Source organism: Dermacentor variabilis, chromosome 1, assembly GCF_050947875.1.
Source record: "Dermacentor variabilis isolate Ectoservices chromosome 1, ASM5094787v1, whole genome shotgun sequence".
Taxonomy (NCBI): domain Eukaryota; kingdom Metazoa; phylum Arthropoda; class Arachnida; order Ixodida; family Ixodidae; genus Dermacentor; species Dermacentor variabilis.
The window spans coordinates 41678837-41698742 of NC_134568.1; the positions used below are offsets into that span (position 1 = coordinate 41678837).

Consider the following 19906-nt stretch of genomic DNA (forward strand, 5'->3'; position numbering starts at 1 on the left):
CTTTTAAATGCAACAAACCTCGTCAATTTTGGTGCAGTGGTTGCCGAGAAAAACGAATTCTCCTTTTACATGTATTTAGATAGGAGCACTCGAGCTAAAGCTTCCTCTTAAGGGCGGAGCTCTTCCAGTTGTTCATTTTATACTCTGCAGAGGCCACGTGTGATCTCATTTTCTACTATCGCTGAACTTTTCCCTGTACTATTGGCGTTCCGCTTCACAGCATCAATAGACAGCACGCAGTGATTCTTAAGCCAAATCCGCCTCGCTAAAATGCATGAACAATAATTTTTTGAATACATATTTATTATACGAAACGCTGAAAGAGCTAACAGAAGCAAGTGCTACAAATTACGTTGCAGCATTTCAGTGGATGCTAACTCACTGCACTATTCCTGGAAACGCTTCAGCGGATGGAACTGCGAATCGGGTTCACAAATAAAAAAAAAGGGAGAGATTAAACTATCCTCTTTCACGTAGTGAAGACTGCTTGCTCCTGAAACAGTGACCCGGTCGCCTCAGCAAAAATACCTAGTTTGATCAACAGTTTGAAAGCACCGAATTATTGTTTTACTGCAATGGGAATTATATGAAAACTCCCGGCGCATTTACACCATCGGTGTGCATGTCGCCGTCACCGTGATGTTCCGTATAAAGTGCAAGTGCGATGACATTGCGGCCGCTCGCCGTATGCTATGGGTGTGAATGAAAGCGTGCAAATGTGAGCCGAGAAGGATGGCGGCTCGAACTAGCGCGCGCACGGGAAGAAGGCGGGGAGAAAGCGCGCAGTCTTTCATCGCGCGTTGGTAGCAGGGGGCGCTCTACTCCAACGGAGGATGGACAAGGTTGAGAAGTGAGGGAAGCTCATAGTAAAGTTGATTATGAAGAACGACTGAGGAATATGGAAGAATGTAAATGGACTGGTAGAGTGTTCAGGTACTTGTACAGAAAATAACATTGATTCACAGTGGAGGAAAAGAACTAGGAAGCTTACCAGCAAGTATGCGGCCTGTAGGGTGGGCAAAACAGCAAGAAAGAACGTCAAGCGGAAAGTCAGACAGGCTGAATTAATCTCATGGGTGGCGGCAATGTAAAAGAATCCTGCCATGAGTAACTACTTAAGAGGAAAAAACGAAATTCGGCGTAAATTCTGATGGCACGTAGGACTGATGTCTTAGAACACCTTTGGCAAAAGTAGAATATGGCCTCTTTGCTGGCAAGCAAGCAAGATGGTGTGAGGGAATCCGAGTCAGGTGTCGGATGTGTGCTCTCAGGATATCAGTATCTATGTAGACTGTCAAAGGAGTGTCTCCAGCAATGGCCACTGTCGCAATCGATGACGTAGTTTTGGGGAGACCGAGACAAGTTCTTAGTGCTTGTGCTTGCACACTCTGAAGTTTGCGGATATTTGTAGCGCAAGTATTTCCTAGCACATGTAAGCTGCACTGCACGATGCCCAAAAACAGTGCTTTATATAGTTGCGGGCAAATTTAATTCTATTAGATCGAGGGTCATTCACCCTAAAGAAATATAAACTTGGCACATGGCCAACTGGGTGGCTTCAGAAAAAAGCGCTTGCCGTTTGAAGCGTTTCCTTGGAAACCACCAGTATCTTAGATCTATATTGTATTTTCCGCTGAAAGATACACGTACAATGCAAGTCTATGCTTATTTTCTCAGAAGTTTATTTAGTATGTTATTTACGGGTATAATTACGGGTCTGTACACTCGTCTGTGAAACTGAACTTTATGTCGCGGACGAAACGAAGCACATGCGTTTATATATGCAATTGCATACACGTGCATCTTCTGTGGGTCCCTGGACTCATGTACAGAACTTTTGGATATTACTGACTGACTGTTTTTGTGATAATTTTGTACCGCATTCCGTTACCAATGTTGTGGCAATAGTATTCTTTGCCGGGCGACGAGGAGTAGCCGGTGCCACTTGAAGGCGCCATTCTTTCCTAATAAGACACGCCAATAAAAAAAGCACAAATCGAACATTAGGAATGAATAAGCACTTTGTTCGGATGTACAGGATTCTTGGGAGGCTGCGAACTATTGCTGTATATAATCGGTAAGGTCTGGCTCTCTCATAGACGAAGCCTGCTATAATGCGCAAGTCGTCATCGTTTAGGTCAACACTGTGTTCGTGGAGATGAAATTTAATGTATTTTAGCTGAGATGTTATGTTTCATTACAAAAACAGTTCACGGCTTCAAATATTCGAAAACTTTTCGGAAAATATTTGCGTTTACAAATGGTAGCAATTCAATTCGAAGACCGCATTGAATTGCTTCGCGCGCCAGACTACAAAAAGGAATTAATAGTTCAATGCGACGCAAGCGACAGAGGTATGGGCGTGGTACTTAGTCAGGTCGGCGACGATAACGAGGAGCATCCTATCCTCTATGCCAGCCGTAAAGTAAATCTAAGAGAGGAAGCCTACAGCGCTTCAGAGAAGGAATGCGCTTGTTTAGTTTGGGCCGCCCAGAAGTTGTCGTGTTACATGTACGGAGCGAAGTTCATCTTCGAGACCGACCAATGTCCTCTGACGTGGCTCAATCAAATGTCACACAAAAATGGCCGCTTGCTCCGATGTAGTCTTAATCTCCAAGAGTACAACTTCTCCGTTAGATATAAGAAGGGAAAGTTGCATAGCAATGCGAATGGTTTGAGTAGGCTAATTTGAATTCTACGTTTGAGGGTCCCGCCTAAATTTTAGGGTTACTAGTGTTAATTTTATTAAGCCAAGAAGATCGCATCTCATTTAGCAAGATTCGCTCCATGATTGCTGAATTTGTCAGCACGAAATTGCTTCAGAAATTGGCATTGCGAAATGCAGCATTTTTTTTTGTTTCTGCACTTATTTTTTTTTTTTTGAAGCCTATAGGGTCTAAAGTGACAGCCAATGTACGTCATCTCGGCGTAGAGCCGTGTTGTGGGGTTCATTTTGCAGTTGGTGGTCCTTGTTGGATGTTTTGGGGCGGTGACATTACACAAGTGGTCGCTGCGAGCCAAGGCATCACCCCCTGGCCACCAGGCATTCTCTTCCTGCCCAGCGGTTATCTGCGCTAGACAGTCGAGATTTTCCGGGACATGGAGGCGCTGTTAAGAACGGCCAGCTGCAGTGCAAGTTTGCCAGCCATTTACGCAAGCGGTGGCAACCTCATCTTCGAACGCCGCCGCCAACCACTGGCCATGGCGCGACTAAGTCGACTTTGTGTCGGGAACAATTCGCGCATCCTCCACTCTCCGTCGCTTTAGCTAGGATGCGTTTGACGAAGTAGGCTTTGTGCTGAAACCGCCACCGTTACGGTCTGGCCTCGTCGCCGTTGTGACTGAAGGAGTTCGACGAAGCAGGCTTTGTGCGCAACACGACAACGCCGCCCTGTTCTGCTATGAGTGGGGGAGTTGCCGCGGGAACGCCGACGAAGGCCCCTTCCCACGTGCCGACTAAGACGCAGGACAATGGCTACCCGGGCGTGCTACCCGGGTCCCCTCCGAGTTCTACAAAATTCGTGTGGTGTCCGTTTCGGACCGTGAACACGTGTGTGCGTGTGCATGTGTCTGTGTAAACTGTCCCGCGGAGAGGCGGCAGTTTACGATGACTAAACGAACGTTCGCGTCACCTTGTATCGCGGGAGGACCGAGTGTTTAAAAACTGCTGTTGTGCGGATGCTCGACACACTTAAGCAGTCACGTTGGACTGAGACACTCTCTCAAGCAGTCGTGTTAGACTGACGTACTTTCTCTCGCAGTCATGCTAGACTGATGAACTGCATGTAAATACCGTAAATAAACCCCTCTCCTCGTTCTCGGTGAGAAGGAGTCCTTCCCTTCATCATCGTCCTCAGCGTGGATAACGGCATGGGCGAGCTACCTTCGAATTGATGCCGGACTCCAATCTTGACAACGGGTTACGAGCGATGGGATTCAGCCCCCAATCCTGACACCATGGAGGCTTGGACGCCATCCCCGGGCGCTAGTGACAGCGAGCCCGAACGGACTCAGGCGCTTAGAAGGGTCGTGGACGGAGGGGGATTAAGACCCGTGGCTCCGTGTTTCGCGCCTGCGCCATCATAAAGCAGAGATGCAGAGAGCCTGCTATCGGCCAGAATGCCTGTTTACTTCTACTTCTTCTTCCCCTCTCCATCCATGGAGTCCGACCGCGCGAGCCTAAGTGTGTCATTCTCTTCAATACAATATATAAATGCAAGACTCTTCTCTTTCAAATCGCCTTTGGCATATGCAGCGCGACCCACCTCATCAACCAGCCTAGTGAATACGCATGCAGTGCTTCTTAGCGAGTCAAAATAAGAGAGTAAAAACTTGAGAAATTTTTTTCAGGAAATTTACTTAACCATTTTTTAGAACAATCCCGCATATGTGGAACTGAATCCAGTGAGCATTCTGTGCCCAATCGAAAAAACTCCTATGCGCCATATTCACTAATTCCAGTGAGCCACATTGCGGTGGCATTAAAAAGCCGTTCATTCCTATGTATCATATGCGGCCACCATGTGACATATGGAACTGTACTAGATTTTATATGTGTCCTGATATGTTTTCCATGTTTTCCAAGTATTATGTCTCCTCCATCTTTGATTAAATCGACTGTTATTTCATCTTCTCCTGCAGCTCTTGATCGTTTCATCTGGCGGCTCTTTATACGAAGTGTCTATGGACTGCAATGTCATCCCAATGTCGTGTGTAAGAATTGTAGTCGTGCATATCAAAAGGGGGTATGTCGCCTTGCCGTCGTCTGCCTTATCCACACCAAAGACGACGTTGAAAAGAGGAGCAGCTTCTCATCGGGAATGAAGGAATATAATTTACACCAGGAATAGACAAGGTTACTTCGCAACACTCTGGCGTGACTGAACTGATGTACACCGAAGGAGCCGAAAAATGTCTACCTGAATCCCCTCTGCCCTCCCTATATCTGTAGGTCAGAGAAACCGACAGGTACACCTTCCTCTAATCGGAGCATCTAAAGTAACCGAAGACTCCGCCTTCAAGAGATGGCCACGCGCAATTACATATTACCTTTGTTCACTAAACACAATGTGGGAATACCCACCGGCCCAAGCAGTTAACTACCCAAGATACAGGAGGGAACCACTTGCTGAAGAAGGGGTTCAAACTTGCCTCACTTGACCCATATCGGCTGATTGAATGGACAATCAATTAACTGGTTCGTTTGACAGTCGTCTTGAGCGGCTAGCAATGGCCGTTACACTTGCTTTCACAGGAGCTTCTTGATCCCGTCATCGTGATCCGCGGTCGAGCAGCATCCAGAAAACACCGCTTTACAACCGCGCATTCTTCGTCAACCATGCATGTCACGCAATGCCATCACCGCTGGTCCGGTGGGGCGTGCTGACACCTTCACGATGCTGAAGCGGTTGACAGTTCGCTGATGCTACTGGCTTATCGTAGCGATGCGTTCGTCGTCACGCCGTCATCGTCACACATTCGTTGTAATTCCAGCATCATCATGCCGTCATCGTCATTCCAGCTTCTTCGTCATGCCATCGCTATCACGCTGTCGTCATCATACCATCGCCGTCGCTCCAGCGTTATCCTCCCGTTGTCGTCATGGCAGGATCGTTATTCCAGACTCGTTATATGTGTGTCATTGTTGTCATAGTGTCATCGCCATACTGTCGTCATCATGCCGTCGTGGTCGCTTCGTCGGCGTCATTTTGTTTGTAGCGATTTCAATGTGGTCATATCAGTATAGTCCTGCCCTCGTCGTCATTTCATCGTCCTCGCAGCTTCGTTGTCATGTCTTCGTGGCCGTTCAATCATCATCATTTTGTCGCAGTGATTCCGCTGTCATGTCATTGTCGTCATGACGTTGTCCATCCAGCGTCGTCGCCGCAATTTCTTCGTAATCATGCGTAGGATGCGCATGATCAAGAGCCACAAGTTCCTGTCGAGCGAGTCGGTTCCCGCTTATCATTTGCTGTATGCTTGCAAATGGTTGATAAACTAGAACATTGTTCTTTGCAAACACTAATGACAGGTTCGTGTAAACCGACTCCCATAGCGTGTGGGATCCGCATGTTTTCTTTCTTTTTCTCATTTGCCAGCTGAATAGCAAAGCCGGCATTGCTTGACCGCTCTCTACATGTACTTGCGGGATAAGCACGCCATGTGCACCAGAAATCTCCGGCATGCGCACTCTGGGCTCTTTTTGCGAATCTTTTCAGAGAAGCGTGTCAATTGTAATGTAAGAAAAAAAGAAAAAAAGTGGGCTTTGATAGAAGAAGCAATCTCCGGTAGCACTCGCCTAACCTTCCAGTTTCTGACCGGCTGTGGGATGTAAGTCAGGAAGAAAAGGCAAAGATGCCATTGATAATAGTTTTTGGACTGGAAAACAACACTCAAGTGCTGAAGTCCCACGCTGCTCGTTTTGACTGTCTGACGCACAACAGCCAATTTGCGGAGCGGTGAACTTGTACGGAACTATGCCGAGCAAGGTTTCCAAATTAAAGAAAGTTATATCTCCCCTAAAATAAACATAAAAATGAGGTAATTACATAAAAGAAACGCCAAAAAACAAGCTATCTTACGCGCTTTCTATGATATTTTCAGATGGAGCGCCTCGTTGCGAAAATCAGGCCTAAAACTGAAGGAAAACCAACATTTTGGCACGTTTGTCATACTTTTGCCAAAAGTTCGTAAATTGTACTGGCGCCATCAATTTTAACTTGAAGTACAGCCCTAGGACAGTGAAGTAAAATAATTACGATGAACAAATGAGTAGGTATTTCGCCAGTGAAGCATAGCCAACTTGGCGAGATTTTTTCAACATTTCTAGCTCCTTAAAGGGACACTAAAGGTTACCAGAAACTCAAGTTAAAGTGGTAGAGCAATGTTCTAGAACGTCTAAGGCGTCAATATAATCGCGAACAGAGCTTTAGTAACCGAGAAATTGAGGTAAATGCATGACACGATTTGAGACCCCCCAGCGACATTCCGGTACTAGCCCGATGACGAAAGGTCTCCTCATAATTTGTGTTACTAATACTCAACTACTCGTATTAAAAATATCATTTCATTCGATTATAAGCCGGAAAAAATGCTACTTGTCTACGTCTATTCGATTCTAGGAAAAAATAATATTTTGACGTTACCCTTCAGTAATATGGGTGTTCGAAAGGTTTCGTTTTCGCTCGACTCTGCGCCGCGCACGCTTTGGAGTTTCAGTAGTTTCGTTATCGCGTCGTGCTGTGAGGGTTCTGCTCGCGAAACTTTCATTTGGAACAAGCAGCGAGAATGCCACGTCCATGTGATGTCGTGGGAAGCCCTCGTTGCTTTCCCGCTCCGGAGAGCCGGTGTCGAGGCCGCCGTCGTAGTACGCAACGACGCCGGCAGTGCGAGCCCTCAGAAGCAGGTCGCGCTCGTCGGTGCTCAAATCGCTGAAGTTGAGCCCACCATCGCGAGCCAATCTGTAGGTGTCAGGGTCCATTGCGACGAGCGTCGAAGTTAGCGTCATAGAATGAAGTACTAGCTTATGGGCGTCTTGCGCTGGAGTGTGAGGTATAGTAGCGGCGCCTGGTGGCGGTGCGGGAAACGACATCTGGGTCGTGCCAGCTTGGGTCGTATTGAGCCCTGGCTGTGGCGAAGCACGTTTCTAGGCCGAGTTTTGCGTCGATTCGCACATTTTTATGCCCTGTTGCGAGTGCGAAAAGGCTCGTCGCTTCTCATAGACCACGCCGACCACGCTGCGAGCTCGCTGCAGCCTATAGTTTAACGAAAACGGACTCTCCGTGTGCCGTGGGACGTAACGTGGGACGTAATTCGTTTCTCCTTCCGCTAGACACCATACTCCCGCTTTCGCTCTGCTGTCGGCTCTGTCTTGGCTCTGTTTCTGGCCGCGCGTTCGCGTTTTGCGCAGAAAAGCCGTAGCGCCGTCTGCGGACGCTGTTCTACTCACCGATGGCGCAACGTCACTATGAGACCATGATGTCAGTTCTCCTCGATCGGAGGGCGGGCGATTTGAACTGCGCTAGAGGTACGCGGACGCTTCAGAACGCATTTTCTCTTAAAATAAGTCTCTCCTTGGCACGAAACAAGCGTTTCGAGGTTTCTGGGATGGTATTTCAACAGTCCACGTTGACTTAATAGTAACCTTTAGTGTCCCTTTAAGCTGCGTTTCCAACTGAAGCTTCCCATAAAGACCAGTGCATATTGACATGTGCTTAAATTGTTTATGTTTTTGGTGACCGTTCTCGAGATAATTTTTGTTACAGTGTTATCGCTCAGCCCAAGACGCGCAACGGACATTTCTGTATCGGCTAGATATATTATCGCTGATTTTATCTGTTGGCTATCGTTCACCCGAGCGTGTAATCAGATTGAATTTGCGATACGAATTGTGCAGTATTTTCTGAAAGGCATGCAGCCACCAGCAACTACGCCGCCATCTTGGACAAGTGATGTACAAAAGCAGACGTGCTTGACCCACAGAACCAGATTTCGACGATTGGCGAGTGTGCTCTCCACTCTCAATGTGCTGAGCAACAATTTTTTTTTTTTTTGCTGGGCGCAGGTTCGTCCAGTGAACAGTTAGTTTCGTAACTTGCGTTGCACACTGTAGTTCATTACCGTCGCTAAAACGTGACAGTATTGAAGATAAATCATTGTAGGTTCAGCGGACGAAGTAGGGCAGCATTGTGCACTAAAATAAGTTTGGTATTAATTTTCTAGCGGAACCATGTTTCAAGTACTTTAATAAGCTTAAGGAAAATATCACGTTACACAAAAACATATAAGGTATCCCAGCTAACGTTAAAGAAGTATGGGGTTTTACGTGCCAAAACCACTTTCGGACTATGAGGCACCCCGTAGTGGGGAACTTCGAAAATTTCGACCACCTGGAGTTCTTTAACGTGCACCTAAATCTAAGTACACGGGTGTTTTCGGATTTCGCCCCCATCGAAATGCGGCCGCCGCGCCCCAGCTAACGTTATCCAATATGTTCAATAAAATAAAATATTTCAAAAAACACGGTACAAACTACGATTATAAAATCTACGATGTTTGGTGTTCATAGACACTGACGAGTTAACACCGCAGTTCTTATAACTGCATCTCGCACTGTGTTTTTTGAATAATTTGCTTCGTTGAACGGCTTGGCTAACGTTAGCTGGGAAACACAGTATACTAGAAAATGACTTCGAGTAAGGTAGTAAGTAACCATGTTTTTTTTACAAGAAAATCTGAGACGCACGAGTAAATCGTCTGGGACAGTTGGTGTGCAGTAACCCTGTTTTGTACGACAGAAGTGCTAAACAGTAGCTCACTATGGTGAAATACGCTAACAGAAGGCTGCTTTTCTACAACGTAAGGTTAAAAAAACACCACTTTCGGAAAGGAAAAAAAATGGAGGTGCCGGGGTTTGAACCCGGGACTTCTCGCATGCGAAACGAGCACTCTACCTCTGAGCTACACCCCCGCATTTAATCTCATTATAGTAGCAAGATAACTACAGCAAAACTAGCACACATACCAGTGCATAATCTCCTGGCACCACGATGCTTTCAAAGCTCAAGTCCTTAAAATTTACCTGAAACTCCGGCATTATTCATCCAGCCAAAGCCAGCCAGCCAACCTCAAAACTAAAGAGGAAGCTTTAGCTCGGGTGCTCCTATCTAAATACATGTAAAAGCAGAATTCGTTTTTCTCGGCCACCAAAGCACCAAATTTGACGAGGTTTGCTGCATTTAAAAGAAAAACTTAAGATCTAGTGACTGTTGGTTTCGGATTTTTGATTTAGGTCGTCAATTCTTTATTAAAAATTGGCAAAAAATGAAAATTTTCAAAAAACGAAACTATCAAGTTTACAACTCTATACCTCAGCAACGAAAATTGATAATACAATTCCGTGAACTGCATCTAATAGTACATTTAAAGCGGACAAAATTGATATGTTACACATGAATGTAAAATAATATTGTAAAATGGAAATATAGGTTTTGCAGAACCCTTGTAAACAACGTAACAAATTCACGTAAGATATAAAATGACGTATGGAATTTGTCCGCTTTCAATGATCTGATGGATCTCGCTTACAGAACCGCAATATCTGCTCTTGATGCAGAGTTATGAATTTGTGAACTTCATGCTTCTATTTTTTTCAAACTTTCGAATTTTTGAAAATCTTTTTAACAAAATTCAGGGCCTAAATAGAAATTCCGTGGCCAACAGTCACTAGAATTTCACTTTCCCTGTCAAATTCAACAAATTTCATTAAAATCGGTCCAGGGGTTATCTCAGAAAATCGTTTTTGCGTTTTTACATGTATTTGAATAGGCCGCGTCGGAGTTGGGCCCGAGCTAAAGCTTCCTCTTAAGAGGAAGCTTTAGCTCGGTTTGATGAAATTTTAGCCCGATTTTGATGAAATTTGTTGCATTTCAAAGAGAAAGTTAAATTCTAGTGACTGTTGGAAGCGGAATTTCGATTTATGGCTTGAATTTTTCTAAAACAATTTTCAAATATTTGACCGTTTGAAAAAAATAGAAGCACGAAGTTTACAAATTGATATCTATGCATCAAGAACTGATATCGCGGTTCTGTAAACGGCATCCATTAGATCATTCAAAGCGGACAAATTCAATATGTCATTTTACATCTTACAAGAATTTGTTACGTTGGTTACAACGGTTTTACAAAAGTTGTATTTCCCTATGATTAAATTTTTTTATATTCATGTGTAACATATCAATTTAGTCCGCTATGGATGTACTTTTAGATGCAATTCACAGAATTGTATTATAATCTTTAGTGGTTGAGTTACAGAGTTGTAAACTTGATAGTGTCGTTTTTTGAAAATTTTTGATTTTCGCCAATTTTTAATAAAAGATTGACGACCTAACTCAAAAATTCGAAACAAACAGTCACTAGATTTTAAGTTTGTCTTTTAAATGCAACAAACCTCGTCAATTTTGGTGCAGTGGTTGCCGAGAAAAACGAATTCTCCTTTTACATGTATTTAGATAGGAGCACTCGAGCTAAAGCTTCCTCTTAAGGGCGGAGCTCTTCCAGTTGTTCATTTTATACTCTGCAGAGGCCACGTGTGCTCTCATTTTCTACTATCGCTGAACTTTTCCCTATACTATTGGCGTTCCGCTTCACAGCATCAATAGACAGCACGCAGTGATTCTTAAGCCAAATCCGCCTCGCTAAAATGCATGAACAATAATTTTTTGAATACATATTTATTATACGAAACGCTGAAAGAGCTAACAGAAGCAAGTGCTACTAATTACGTTGCAGCATTTCAGTGGATGCTAACTCACTGCACTATTCCTGGAAACGCTTCAGCGGATGGAACTGCTAATCGGGTTCACAAATAAAAAAAAAAGGGAGAGATTAAACTATCCTCTTTCACGTAGTGAAGACTGCTTGCTCCTGAAACAGTGACCCGGTCGCCTCAGCAAAAATACCTAGTTTGATCAACAGTTTGAAAGCACCGAATTATTGTTTTACTGCAATGGGAATTATATGAAAACTCCCGGCGCATTTACACCATCGGTGTGCATGTCGCCGTCACCGTGATGTTCCGTATAAAGTGCAAGTGCGATGACACTGCGCCCGCTCGCCGTATGCTATGGGTGTGAATGAAAGCGTGCAAATGTGAGCCGAGAAGGATGGCGGCTCGAACTAGCGCGCGCACGGGAAGAAGGCGGGGAGAAAGCGCGCAGTCTTTCATCGCGCGTTGGTAGCAGGGGGCGCTCTACTCCAACGGAGGATGGACAAGGTTGAGAAGTGAGGGAAGCTCATAGTAAAGTTGATTATGAAGAACGACTGAGGAATATGGAAGAATGTAAATGGACTGGTAGAGTGTTCAGGTACTTGTACAGAAAATAACATTGATTCACAGTGGAGGAAAAGAACTAGGAAGCTTACCAGCAAGTATGCGGCCTGTAGGGTGGGCAAAACAGCAACAAAGAACGTCAAGCGGAAAGTCAGACAGGCTGAATTAATCTCATAGGTGGCGGCAATGTAAAAGAATCCTGCCATGAGTAACTACTTAAGAGGAAAAAACGAAATTCGGCGTAAATTCTGATGGCACGTAGGACTGATGTCTTATAACACCTTTGGCAAAAGTAGAATATGGCCTCTTTGCTGGCAAGCAATCAAGATGGTGTGAGGGAATCCGAGTCAGGTGTCGGATGTGTGCTCTAAGGATATCAGTATCTATGTAGACTGTCAAAGGAGTGTCTCCAGCAATGGCCACTGTCGCAATCGATGACGTAGTTTTGGGGAGACCGAGACAAGTTCTTAGTGCTTGTGCTTGCACACTCTGAAGTTTGCGGATATTTGTAGTGCAAGTATTTCCTAGCACATGTAAGCTGCACTGCACGATGCCCAAAAACAGTGCTTTATACAGTTGCGGGCAAATTTAATTCTATTAGATCGAGGGTCATTCACCCTAAAGAAATATACACTTGGCACATGGCCAACTGGGTGGCTTCAGAAAAAAGCGCTTGCCGTTTTAAGCGTTTTCTTGGAAACCACCAGTATCTTAGATATATATTGTATTTTCCGCTGAAAGATACACGTACAATGCAAGTCTATGCTTATTTTCTCAGAAGTTTATTTAGTATGTTATGTACGGGTATAATTACGGGTCTGTACACTCGTCTGTGAAACTGAACTTTATGTCGCGGACGAAACGAAGCACATGCGTTTATATATGCAACTGCATACACGTGCATCTTCTGTGGGTCCCTGGACTCATGTACAGAACTTTTGGATATTACTGACTGACCGTTTTTGTGATAATTTTGTACCGCATTTAGTTACCAATGTTGTGGCAATAGTATTCTTTGCCGGGCGACGAGGAGTAGCCGGTGCCACTTGAAGGCGCCATTCTTTCCTAATAAGACACGCCAATAAAAAAAGCACAAATCGAACATTAGGAACGAATAAGCACTTTGTTCGGATGTACAGGATTCTTGGGAGGATGCGAACTATTGCTGTATATAATCGGTAAGGTCTGGCTCTCTCATAGACGTAGCCTGCTATAATGCGCAAGTCGTCATCGTTTAGGTCAACACTGTGTTCGTGGAGATGAAATTTAATGTATTTTAGCTGAGATGTTATGTTTTATTACAAAAACAGTTGACGGCTTCAAATATTCGAAAACTTTTCGGAAAATATTTGCGTTTACAAATGGTAGCAATTCAATTCGAAGACCGCATTGAATTGCTTCGCGCGCCAGACTACAAAAAGGAATTAATAGTTCAATGCGACGCAAGCGACAGAGGTATGGGCGTGGTACTTAGTCAGGTCGGCGACGATAACGAGGAGCATCCTATCCTCTATGCCAGCCGTAAAGTAAATCTAAGAGAGGAAGCCTACAGCGCTTCAGAGAAGGAATGCGCTTGTTTAGTTTGGGCCGCCCAGAAGTTGTCGTGTTACATGTACGGAGCGAAGTTCATCTTCGAGACCGACCACTGTCCTCTGACGTGGCTCAATCAAATGTCACACAAAAATGGCCGCTTGCTCCGATGTAGTCTTAATCTCCAAGAGTACAACTTCTCCGTTAGATATAAGAAGGGAAAGTTGCATAGCAATGCGAATGGTTTGAGCGCGCTAATTTGAATTCTGCGTTTGAGGGTCCCGCCTAAATTTTAGGGTTACTAGTGTTAATTTTATTAAGCCAAGAAGATCGCATCTCATTTAGCAAGATTCCCTCCATGATTGCTGAATTTGTCAGCACGAAATTTCTTCAGAAATTGGCATAGCGAAATGCAGCATTTTTTTTTTGTTTCTGCACTTATTTTTTTTGGAAGCCTATAGGGTCTAAAGTGAGAGCCAATGTACGTCATCTCGGCGCAGAGCCGTGTTGTGGGGTTCATTTTGCAGTTGGTGGTCCTTGTTGGATGTTTTGGGGCGGTGACATTACACAAGTGGTCGCTGCGAGCCAAGGCATCACCCCCTGGCCACCAGGCATTCTCTTCCTGCCCAGCGGTTATCTGCGCTAGACAGTCGAGAATTTCCGGGACATGGAGGCGCTGTTAAGAACGGCGAGCTGCAGTGCAAGTTTGCCAGCCATTTACGCAAGCGGTGGCAACCTCATCTTCGAACGCCGCCGCCAACCACTGGCCATGGCGCGACTAAGTCGACTTTGTGTCGGGAACAATTCGCGCATCCTCCACTCTCCGTCGCTTTAGCTAGGATGCGTTTGACGAAGTAGGCTTTGTGCTGAAACCGCCACCGTTACGGTCTGGCCTCGTCGCCGTTGTGACTGAAGGAGTTCGACGAAGCAGGCTTTGTGCGCAACACGACAACGCCGCCCTGTTCTGCTATGAGTGGGGGAGTTGCCGCGGGAACGCCGACGAAGGCCGCTTCCCACGTGCCGACTAAGACGCAGGACAATGGCTACCCGGGCGTGCTACCCGGGTCCCCTCCGAGTTCTACAAAATTCGTGTGGTGTCGGTTTCGGACCGTGAACACGTGTGTGTGTGTGCATGTGTCTGTGTAAACTGTCCCGCGGAGAGGCGGCAGTTTACGATGACTAAACGAACGTTCGCGTCACCTTGTATCGCGGGAGGACCGAGTGTTTAAAAACTGCTGTTGTGCGGATGCTCGACACACTTAAGCAGTCACGTTGGACTGAGACACTCTCTCAAGCAGTCGTGTTAGACTGACGTACTTTCTCTCGCAGTCATGCTAGACTGATGAACTGCATGTAAATACCGTAAATAAACCCCTTTCCTCGTTCTCGATGAGAAGCAGTCCTTCCCTTCATCATCGTCCTCAGCGTGGATAACGGCATGGGCGAGCTACCTTCGAATTGATGCCGGACTCCAATCTTGACAACGGGTTACGAGCGATGGGATTCAGCCCCCAATCCTGACACCATGGAGGCTTGGACGCCATCCCCGGGCGCTAGTGACAGCGAGCCCGAACGGACTCAGGCGCTTAGAAGGGTCGTGGACGGAGGGGGATTAAGACCCGTGGCTCCGTGTTTCGCGCCTGCGCCATCATAAAGCAGAGATGCAGACAGCCTGCTATCGGCCAGAATGCCTGTTTACTTCTACTTCTTCTGCCCCTCTCCATCCATGGAGTCCGACCGCGCGAGCCTAAGTGTGTCATTCTCTTCAATACAATATATAAATGCAAGACTCTTCTCTTTCAAATCGCCTTTGGCATATGCAGCGCGACCCACCTCATCAACCAGCCTAGTGAATACGCATGCAGTGCTTCTTAGCGAGTCAAAATAAGAGAGTAAAAACTTGAGAAATTTTTTTCAGGAAATTTACTTAACCATTTTTTAGAACAATCGCGCATATGTGGAACTGAATCCAGTGAGCATTCTGTGCCCAATCGAAAAAACTCCTATGCGCCATATTCACTAATTCCAGTGAGCCACATTGCGGTGGCATTAAAAAGCCGTTCATTCCTATGTATCATATGTGGCCACCATGTGACATATGGAACTGTACTAGATTTTATATGTGTCCTGATATGTTTTCCATGTTTTCCAAGTATTATGTCTCCTCCATCTTTGATTAAATCGACTGTTATTTCATCTTCTCCTGCAGCTCTTGATCGTTTCATCTGGCGGCTCTTTATACGAAGTGTCTATGGACTGGAATGTCATCCCAATGTCGTGTGTAAGAATTGTAGTCGTGCATATCAAAAGGGGGTATGTCGCCTTGCCGTCGTCTGCCTTATCCACACCAAAGACGACGTTGAAAAGAGGAGCAGCTTCTCATCGGGAATGAAGGAATATAATTTACACCAGGAATAGACAAGGTTATTTCGCAACACTCTGGCGTGACTGAACTGATGTACACCGAAGGAGCCGAAAAATGTCTACCTGAATCCCCTCTGCCCTCCCTATATCTGTAGGTCAGAGAAACCGACAGGTACACCTTCCTCTAATCGGAGCATCTAAAGTAACCGAAGACTGCGCCTTCAAGAGATGGCCACGCGCAATTACATATTACCTTTGTTCACTAAACACAATGTGGGAATACCCACCGGCCCAAGCAGTTAACTACCCCAGAGACAGGAGGGAACCACTTGCTGAAGAAGGGGTTCAAACTTGCCTCACTTGACCCATATCGGCTGATTGAATGGACAATCAATTAACTGGTTCGTTTGACAGTCGTCTTGAGCGGCTAGCAATGGCCGTTACACTTGCTTTCACAGGAGCTTCTTGATCCCGTCATCGTGATCCGCGGTCGAGCAGCATCCAGAAAACACCGCTTTACAACCGCGCATTCTTCGTCAACCATGCATGTCACGCAATGCCATCACCGCTGGTCCGGTGGGGCGTGCTGACACCTTCACGATGCTGAAGCGGTTGACAGTTCGCTGATGCTACTGGCTTATCGTAGCGATGCGTTAGTCGTCACGCCGTCATCGTCACACATTCGTTGTAATTCCAGCATCATCATGCCGTCATCGTCATTCCAGCTTCTTTGTCATGCCATCGCTATCACGCTGTCCTCATCATACCATCGCCGTCGCTCCAGCGTTATCCTCCCGTTGTCGTCATGCCAGGATCGTTATTCCAGACTCGTTATATGTGTGTCATTGTTGTCATAGTGTCATCGCCATACTGTCGTCATCATGCCGTCGTGGTCGCTTCGTCGGCGTCATTTTGTTTGTAGCGATTTCAATGTGGTCATATCAGTATAGTCCTGCCCTCGTCGTCATTTCATCGTCCTCGCAGCTTCGTTGTCATGTCTTCGTGGCCGTTCAATCATCATCATTTTGTCGCAGTGATTCCGCTGTCATGTCATTGTCGTCATGACGTTGTCCATCCAGCGTCATCGCCGCAATTTCTTCGTAATCATGCGTAGGATGCGCATGATCAAGAGCCACAAGTTCCTGTCGAGCGAGTCGGTTCCCGCTTATCATTTGCTGTATGCTTGCAAATGGTTGATAGACTAGAACATTGTTCTTTGCAAACACTAATGACAGGTTCGAGTAAACCGACTCCCATAGCGTGTGGGATCCGCATGTTTTCTTTCTTTTTCTCATTTGCCAGCTGAATAGCAAAGCCGGCATTGCTTGACCGCTCTCTACATGTACTTGCGGGATAAGCACGCCATGTGCACCAGAAATCTCCGGCATGCGCACTCTGGGCTCTTTTTGCCAATCTTTTCAGAGAAGCGTGTCAATTGTAATGTAAGAAAAAAAGAAAAAAAGTGGGCTTTGATAAAAGAAGCAATCTCCGGTAGCACTCGCCTAACCTTCCAGTTTCTCACCGGCTGTGGGATGTAAGTCAGGAAGAAAAGACAAAGATGCCATTGATAATAGTTTTTGGACTGGAAAACAACACTCAGGTGCTGAAGTCCCACGCTGCTCGTTTTGACTGTCTGACGCACAACAGCCAATTTGCGGAGCGGTGAACTTGTACGGAACTATGCCGAGCAAGGTTTCCAAATTAAAGAAAGTTATATCTCCCCTAAAATAAACATAAAAATGAGGTAATTACATAAAAGAAACGCCAAAAAACAAGCTATCTTATGCGCTTTCTATGATATTTTCAGATGGAGCGCCTCGTTGCGAAAATCAGGCCTAAAACTGAAGGAAAACCAACATTTTGGCACGTTTGTCATACTTTTGCCAAAAGTTCGTAAATTGTACTGGCGCCATCAATTTTAACTTGAAGTACAGCCCTAGGACAGTGAAGTAAAATAATTACGATGAACAAAGGAGTAGGTATTTCGCCAGTGAAGCATAGCCAACTTGGCGAGATTTTTTCAACATTTCTAGCACCTTAAGCTGCGTTTCCAACTGAAGCTTCCCATAAAGACCAGTGCATATTGACATGTGCTTAAATTGTTTATGTTTTTGGTGACCGTTCTCGAGATAATTTTTGTTACAGTGTTATCGCTCAGCCCAAGACGCGCAACGGACGTTTCTGTATCGGCTAGATATATTATCGCTGATTTTATCTGTTGGCTATCGTTCACCCAACCGTGTAATCAGATTGAATTTGCGATACGAATTGTGTAGTACTTTCTGAAAGGCATGCAGCCACCAGCAACTACGCCGCCATCTTGGACAAGTGATGTACAAAAGCAGACGTGCTTGACCCACAGAACCAGATTTCGACGATTGGCGAGTGTGCTCTCCACTCTCAATGTGCTGAGCAATAATTTTTTTTTTTGCTGGGCGCAGGTTCGTCCAGTGAACAGTTAGTTTCGTAACTTGCGTTGCACACTGTAGTTCATTACCGTCACTAAAACGTGACAGTATTGAAGATAAATCATTGTAGGTTCAGCGGACGAAGTAGGGCAGCATTGTGCACTAAAATAAGTTTGGTATTAATTTTCTAGCGGAACCATGTTTCAAGTACTTTAATAAGCTTAAGGAAAATATCACGTTACACAAAAACATATAAGGTATCCCAGCTAACGTTAAAGAAGTATGGGGTTTTACGTGCCAAAACCACTTTCGGACTATGAGGCACCCCGTAGTGGGGAACTCCGAAAATTTCGACCACCTGGGGTTCTTTAACGTGCACCTAAATCTAAGTACACGGGTGTTTTCGGATTTCGCCCCCATCGAAATGCGGCCGCCGCGCCCCAGCTAACGTTATCCAATATGTTCAATAAAATAAAATATTTCAAAAAACACGGTACAAACTACGATTATAAAATCTACGATGTTTGGTGTTCATAGACACTGACGAGTTAACACCGCAGTTCTTATAACTGCATCTCGCACTGTGTTTTTTGAATAATTTGCTTCGTTGAACGGCTTGGCTAACGTTAGCTGGGAAACACAGTATACTAGAAAATGACTTCGAGTAAGGTAGTAAGTAACCATGTTTTTTTTACAAGAAAATCTGAGACGCACGAGTAAATCGTCTGGGACAGTTGGTGTGCAGTAACCCTGTTTTGTACGACAGAAGTGCTAAACAGTAGCTCACTATGGTGAAATACGCTAACAGAAGGCTGCTTTTCTACAACGTAAGGTTAAAAAAACACCACTTTCGGAAAGGTAAAAAAATGGAGGTGCCGGGGTTTGAACCCGGGACTTCTCGCATGCGAAACGAGCACTCTACCTCTGAGCTACACCCCCGCATTTAATCTCATTATAGTAGCAAGATAACTACAGCGAAACTAGCACACATACCAGTGCCTAATCTCCTGGCACCGCGATGCTTTCAAAGCTCAAGTCCTTCAAATTTACCTGAAACTCCGGCATTATTCATCCAGCCAAAGCCAGCCAGCCAACGTCAAAACTTAAGAGGAAGCTTTAGCTCGGGTGCTCCTATCTAAATACATGTAAAAGCAGAATTCGTTTTTCTCGGCCACCAAAGCACCAAATTTGACGAGGTTTGCTGCATTTAAAAGAAAAACTTAAGATCTAGTGACTGTTGGTTTCGGATTTTTGATTTAGGTCGTCAATTCTTTATTAAAAATTGGCAAAAAATGAAAATTTTCAAAAAACGAAACTATCAAGTTTACAACTCTATACCTCAGCAACGAAAATTGATAATACAATTCCGTGAACTGCATCTAATAGTACATTTAAAGCGGACAAAATTGATAGGTTACACATGAATGTAAAATAATATTGTAAAATGGAAATATAGGTTTTGCAGAACCCTTGTAAACAACGTAACAAATTCACGTAATATATAAAATGACGTATCGAATTTGTCCGCTTTCAATGATCTGATGGATCTCGCTTACAGAACCGCAATATCTGCTCTTGATGCAGAGTTATGAATTTGTGAACTTCATGCTTCTATTTATTTCAAACTTTCGAATTTTTGAAAATCTTTTTAACAAAATTCAGGGCCTAAATAGAAATTCCGTGACCAACAGTCACTAGAATTTCACTTTCCCTGTCAAATTCAACAAATTTCAATAAAATCGGTCCAGGGGTTATCTCAGAAAATCGTTTTTGC

The 19906-nt window shown here is 44.9% G+C and overlaps 2 non-coding genes across 2 annotated transcripts; both read right to left on the minus strand.

The window, feature by feature from the left end:
* Nucleotides 1–9397: 9397 nt before the first annotated feature.
* TRNAA-CGC (transfer RNA alanine (anticodon CGC)) lies at nucleotides 9398–9469 on the minus strand. Its single transcript has one exon. It is a non-coding gene; the product is annotated as a tRNA-Ala (tRNA).
* Nucleotides 9470–18999: 9530 nt separating this feature from the next.
* On the minus strand, nucleotides 19000–19071 carry TRNAA-CGC (transfer RNA alanine (anticodon CGC)). The gene has a single exon. It is a non-coding gene; the product is annotated as a tRNA-Ala (tRNA).
* Between the last annotated feature and the right edge of the window lie 835 nt (nucleotides 19072–19906).